The 7062-nt window shown below is 40.5% G+C and overlaps 1 long non-coding RNA gene across 1 annotated transcript; it reads right to left on the reverse strand.

Moving 5' to 3' along the window:
• Positions 1 to 470: 470 nt before the first annotated feature.
• On the reverse strand, positions 471 to 3116 carry LOC147584333 (uncharacterized). Its single transcript, XR_015255357.1, has 2 exons — positions 1021 to 3116; positions 471 to 788 (listed from the first exon to the last, which is right to left on the reverse strand). It is a non-coding gene; the product is annotated as an uncharacterized LOC147584333 (long non-coding RNA).
• Positions 3117 to 7062: the final 3946 nt, after the last annotated feature.

The following is a 7062-nucleotide window of genomic DNA, read 5'->3' on the forward strand; positions in this document are numbered from 1 at the left end:
CCCACATCAGGCTCTCTGCTATCAGCACAGAGCTTGCTTCAGATCCTCTCTGCCCCTCCCATGTTCATTCCCTCTCTTTCAAAACACATTTAAAAACTTAAAAAAAAAAGAGAGAACTACCCTATGATCCAGCAATTGCACTACTAGGTAGTTACCCAAAAGATATAAAATACTAATTCGAAGGGATACATGCACTCCAATGTTTATCACAGGACTATTGACAATAGCTGAACTATGGAAACACCCCAGGTATCCATCAACTGATGAATGGATAAAGAAGATGTGGTATATATTTTATGTATAAGCGTGCACACGCACACACAGACACACACACACACACACACACACACACACACACACACACACTGGAATATTACTCAGCCATAAAAAAAAAGAATGAAATCTTGCCATTGGTAATGACATGAATGGAACTAGAGAATATTAAGCAAAATAACTCAATCAGAAAAAGACAAATACCATATGATTTTACTCATGTGGAATTTAAGAAACAAAACAACAAATGTGGTGGTGTGGAAAGAGAGGAAAACCAGGAAACAGACTCTCAATATAGAGAACAAACTGAGGGTTACCAGAGGGGAGGTGGTTGGGGGGGGTGGGAATCAAGGAGTGTACTTGTCATGATGAACACAAAGTGTTATGTGTTAGTGATGAATCAACTTGTACATCTGAAACTAATATTACATCATATGCCAACTGGAATTTAAATAAAAACTTTTTAGATAATCCATGTAACCCAGCTTTTTAAAAATATATTTGTATAGGGGCGCCTGGGTGGCGCAGTCGGTTAAGCGCCCGACTTCAGCCAGGTCATGATCTCGTGGTCCGTGAGTTCGAGCCCCGCGTCAGGCTCTGGGCTGATGGCTCAGAGCCTGGAGCCTGTTTCCAATTCTGTGTCTCCCTCTCTCTCTGACCCTCCCCCGTTCATGCTCTGTCTCTCTCTGTCCCCAAAATAAATAAACGTTGAAAAAAAAATATATATATATATTTGAATAGGGGCACCTGGCTGGCTCATTCAGTTGAGTGTCCAACTCTGGATTTCAGCTCAGGTCATGATCTCACAGTTTGTGAGATCATGCTCAGTGTTGGTCTCACCGCTGAGTGTGCAGCCTGCTTGGGATTCTCTCTCTGCCCCTTCCCACTCTGTCTCTCTCAAAATAAATAAACTTTAAAAAAGAAATATATATATATATATATATATATATATATATATATATATATTTGTATAAAGTTTTGTCACTCTTCTAAATTGTTTAAATTTCTTCTACGTCTGTGGTTACTCTTGTTCCTTGTTTTTTCTTTTTCTTTTTTTTTAAGTGGCTCGTTCTTTTTTTAAAATGTTTTAAAGTTAGGGGCGCTTGGGTAGCTCAGTCCGTTAAGCATCCGACTTTGGCTCAGGTTATTTATTTTTGAGAGAGACAGAGCATGAGCAGGGTAAGGACAGAGAGAGAGAGGAGACGCAAAAATATGAAGCAGGTTCCAGGCTCTGAGCTGACAGCACAGAGCCTGATGTGGGTCTTAAATTTGTGAACCACAAGATCATGACAAGCTGAAGTCGGATGCCCAATCGACTGAGCCACCCAGGCACCCCTATCCTTTTTTCTTTCCAGCTTTAGGGAGGTATAATTGACAAATAAAAATTATATATATTTAAGGTATACAAAGTGATGATTTGATGTACATATACAGTGAAGTGATTACTACAACTAAGCTAATTAATCCATCCATCACCTAACATAGTCACCACCTTGTTTTTAATTGTGTTTCCTTTGTATTACTCTATATAGTAAATACATAATTGCAAAATAGTAATTTTGATGGAGATAGTAATAGTACCTACTCCAGAGTGGTTGTAAAGATTAAGTAACTAGTAAGTTGATATATGTACATTGGTGAGAACAGTACATTGGTAAGTATATTATTAATGTTAGCCATAATTATTATTGTCTATAATTTTGTAGTTTTGATCACCCTCATACTTATTGTTAAAGCAGACTTATACATGATTATAAATTCCATAGAGTTTCCTACCATTAATAACATACTGACTTACACTATCTTAAGTAAGTAAGTGTATTTACTTGTACTCACAAGTAAATAAAACTGCTAGGTTATGTTTAAGTTTATGAATAATGATCTTATGGGAGAAAAACCATGTGCACAAGCTCACGGTAGTTTCTTAGAAAATACAGAAAAAGGAAATCCATGTATGCTATGGTTAGTAAATTTCACTGCAGTTTTCTATTTTATTCTTTTTCAATTTTTTGTTCACCTAGATCTTTTCTCACTAGGAATTAAGAATGGGCTAGGCAAGTGAGGCTCAAAATCTTTAATCCTGAGTGGACAACAGTAAAAAAAAAAAAAAAAAAAAAAAAAAATCTGTCCACAGCTTTCCATTTGTTTCCTATGAGGAAACTGCTTTTGACTCAGGTATTTTCTGTTTTAATTGGAAGCACTTTGTCAAGAATATATCTCTTAGTACACCTGAAACTAATAGAATGTTGTATGTCAGTTATGTCCTTATTTTTAAAAACTTGAAAAAATATATCTTGTCTAGGAGTCCATTGTTTTATAGTTATGTTTATAGAAAACTGCCAAGCCTCATTAAATTGACAGTTTATATTTCTAGCCTTTTAGCCAATAAAGTCATCACACAGTCCCAGCTAATACAGTTGATATGAATAAAGGAACGCCTGCATTAATAAGTACTGTTATAGACGACTCTATTAAAAATTTCTGCTATAACACTAATGATCCAATGAGGAGCACCGGAGTGGCTGGCTCAGTTGGTTAAGCATCCGACTCTTAGTTTCTGCTCAGGTCATGATCGGACCTGCACAGTTGATGGCACAGAGCCTGCTTGGAATTGTCTCTCTCCTCTTTCTCTCTACCCCTTCTCTCTCTCTCCCCTAACAAAATAAATAAATAAACATTAAAAAGTTTTAACCCTAATGACCTAATGGGAACTAACATTTCACTTTTGTAAATAACATATATTGCAAATCATACCGTTTACTTTCAAAATGCTTGCGAGCAGCCTGTCTCAAGTCCTCAAGTAACTATACCCCTCATTTTATATTTTATGGGATTAATTTATTTTGAAAACATCAAATAGGCAAATAGAATTCTCATAATCACAAACATGTGACAAACACAGTTAAGCAGGTAAGGTACTTTTTAGATCACTGCATTTACTCTTGCAACAATCCTGCAAGGGAAGTGATGTTAGTCCCATTTGACAAATAGGGAAGCTGAGGCCCAGAGTAGCTGGGACTTGCCCAGGATCACAGTGTATGCTCTTTTCCATTATTCTACATTGCTGAAAAGGTTAATCTTCAATTCAAAGGAGGGCTTTGAAAGTCATTTTGTCAACATGGCACTAGCCAAATAGCTTGGTTGTTTTCTCAGAGAACTCACCTTTCTACCTAGGAACACCAGCTTGATTCAGAGAAAGGACTGTGGAAACGGGTTTCTCATGGTATTCGAAATAATACTGCCACCTCGTGGACTAAGGGAGAGCTAGGTTAAGTCGTCCTAAGCAGTTTCAAGTTCACCTGATTAATTCTCAACAGGCAAAAAAGACAGCTTGCAGAAAAATTCTGAGTTGGAGATATCAGAAAAATAACATAACCTTTGTAGCTTGTCTCCATTGGTTAAACTGCTTATGACACGTCTATATCCACAGTGATATAGGAGGCCAGCATAAAATGGAACACAGCAGAACTATGTGCACCAAGATGGAGCAGTCTGCGACACAAAGGGGAAAACTGAAATGCACAACAGCAAGTGTGGCGTGGTCCTGTTGGTTTAGAAGTGAGGGCGTACCTGTATATTTAAAGATGTGTAGAACAGGTGGGGAAGAAAATCGTAGGGATTGCCTTTCTTATCCTCTGCTCCATCCTCCTTCTGGGGTGCCTTCAGAACTACAGAGCTGGAAAGTTAAAAACCACATTTCCCAGATTTCTTTGTAGATAGTGCTCTGGATGCAAAACTGAGTTCCACCAATTAGTTATATTCACACATGATTTGGAAGGCAGGGGTGAGGGGAAGGCCAGTTTCTTGTGTGTTACTTTTAGCAAGATTCCTCTACAGTTTGCCCAAGTGCTACTCATATTCCCAGACCCCTCCTATGGCAGCCCTAACAGGTGGGTGGGTGATCCTCAATGCGGTTTCTGGATCGTTCTCCCTCACTCCTCCCCCAAGAAAGCCTCACCTTTGACTTTCATGCCATCTGACTGCAGACCTAATCCTCCCCCTTGTTGGTCACCACTGATCAGTGGCCACTCCCCACCATTTCTTGAACATTCTAGCTCCTGGCTTTCTGTCACTTTCTCCAACATTGCTCCTGTCATAATTCTTGGCTCTTGGACCACCACCTTCCGTGTGTCTCTCTCACTACCTCCAGCAAACAAACTAACTCTTCAACTCCACACAAATAGCCCAGTGATCCAGTTATGTTTTCACTATCCTCACTCCGTTTCCTTACCCATCTTGCGTCTGTGGTCCATCATAACTACACGACATAAATCTTAAAAGCTATTGTCCCTTTCTGTATTATTTTGCATTCACCAATGAAAACCTCAATGCTGGTTAAGTCCGTGGCTCAGGGCACCCCGCATCTGCATCCTATTAGGCAAACGTGAAGAGAGAAACACAACCATGCCAGTTGGCCTTGCTTCAAATCCATGACACTAACTTCACGTAGGCCCTTAGTGCTGCTGGTGATCCTACTTAATTCTGTAGTCCACCCATTCTCCCCAAAATAATAATAGCTAACAACAGAAATGTTCCAGGTACTTTCACTTCATTCTCACCACCACTCCCTGTGATGTTGTCTGATGAACAGATGAAGCGAATACAAAATGGTAAAATAACTTGCTCAAAGTCACAAAGGTAGTGAGTGGCTGAGCCAAGATTCAAACCTAGGCAGGTGGCTCCCTCTGAGCTCTTTCTAGGAGTATTTCATATCTTCTGTTCTCTCCTCTAACTTCCTCCTCCAAACTGTTTTTATTGGTTGTTTCCAGTAAAGGTACCCAGTAAAGAATTTCCACAAACCCTAACCATCATCACATCTACACACTTAATGGCATCTGTGCCCGTATGTTTTGTCTTTCCTCTTGAACCAGGCCTGAACTGTTCATTCTCTTATCTAAGCCAATCCTTCCATTTGGGCCCTCGACCCCAGGTCCCTCCCCAGAACACTGCCCCGGCAATCGGCCTGCCTCTCTCCTAGATCACTAGTTTTTTTGTCTGCCGGATTATCTGCATCAGCATACATTCTGTAATTTTTTTCAAGTTTAAATCTCAAATGAATTACGAATCTCAAAACAGTTATGCTAAGTGAGAGCCAGCCCCGCCCCAACCTAAATTCTATGATCCCATTTGTGTGAAATTGTACCAAATGCAAACCGATCTATGAACCTACAGTGGCAGAGAGTAGAACAGCGGTTGTCTGAGTGGGTGGGACCTAACTAAGGTTCGCAGAAGGGCAGGAGGAAATTTTTGAGGGTGACACATACTCATTACCTTGCTTGCAGTGATGGTCTTCTGGGTGTACAGGTCAAAACACGTTAAGACTGAACTTTGAAAATGTGCAATTTACAGCATACCAATTAGACCTCATTCATTTTTTCGGAAAACTGCCTTGACCTCCTATCCCTCCAGCCGACCTGTTGTTCTGCTCCCCTTAATGGTAAAGTTCCCTCAAAGAGCTGCCTAAATGCATCATCTCATTCCCGATGACTGTCTTACAACTCGTTTCCCTTGCTTCATGTCAGTTAAGCCAGCACCTTGCTATTCTGAACTCACCAGGCATGCTTCTGCCTCAGGATCTTGCCACCCTGTCCCCTAAATGTCAGTAAGGATCTCTCCATTTCCTTAAGGCCTTTGCCCAATTGCCACCCTGGTGATGCCTTCCCTCACTTCTGTTTAAAACTGCAACCCACCTACTCACCCCCAACACACACATATCATTTCCTAACTCCCTCTTCTGCCTGATTTTTCTCCGGATCATTTATCACCATCTGACATATCTTACTTGTTTACTGAACATCTGCCTCTCCCAAGTAGAATATTAGTTCCAAGAGAATAGGGATTTTGTCTATTTTGCTCATGGCTGTATCTGCCAGTTCCCTGACTCTAATGTATGTGTTTCAATAAGTTTTCAGGATTAGTGAATTAGTCTTTGGAACCATTTGGTTGTGAATAAAGGAAACCACTCAAACTCATCTAAACAAAAAGAATTTATTAGAAGGATTCCAAAGACTCTCACAGACTCTTGAGGGAACCCCTAAGGGACAGCCAGAAGGGAAAAAGAAACTGCTGGTAACAACGATGGCTTCTCTCTTCTCTAGCCTGAACTGCTGAGGCAGGATGGCCTTGTCTTGCTTATTTTCTCTGGACTTAGGTTTCATTCTCCTTTCTCTCTGCAGACCAGCTTTCTCTGCTGATAATCCCAACAGCATTCTTTGAATCCCACATTTTCTTAGATCAAGAATTTGATTATAAATCCTAATTACAACCCCCTGCTTACACAGGGAATGAGCCAGATACACCACACCTAGTTACTTTAATCAGGGGAAATAGGCATGTAGCCTATTTACCATTAAGTATCTTTTAGTGCCTGAGGGGAACATTTTGTTCCTAGGAAAGACAATTTATAGTTACTTGTTAAAGTCAAGCATTCGATTGGGGCGCCTGGGTGGCTCAGGCGGTTAAGCGTCCGACTTCAGCTCAGGTCACGATCTCGCGGTCCGTGGGTTCGAGCCCCGCGTCGGGCTCTGGGCTGATGGCTCAGGGCCTGGAGCCTGCTTCCGATTCTGTGTCTCCCTCTCTCTCTGCCCCTCCCCCGTTCATGCTCTGTCTCAAAAATAAATAAACGTTAAAAAAAAAAATTAAATAAAGTCAAGCATTTGAAAACCTTTCTTAAAGTTTTAGATTTAACTTCATCCAGAAGACTAGTACATTTTAATAATCACTTTCAAGGGGGCCTTTAATTCATGTTTGAGAGAGCAGACTTAAGTGGAACAGACTAAAATTTAAATT

Source organism: Puma concolor, chromosome A1 (genome assembly GCF_028749965.1).
Source record: "Puma concolor isolate L17-30 chromosome A1, mPumCon1.1.hap2, whole genome shotgun sequence".
In the NCBI taxonomy this organism is placed as follows: Eukaryota; Metazoa; Chordata; class Mammalia; order Carnivora; family Felidae; genus Puma; species Puma concolor.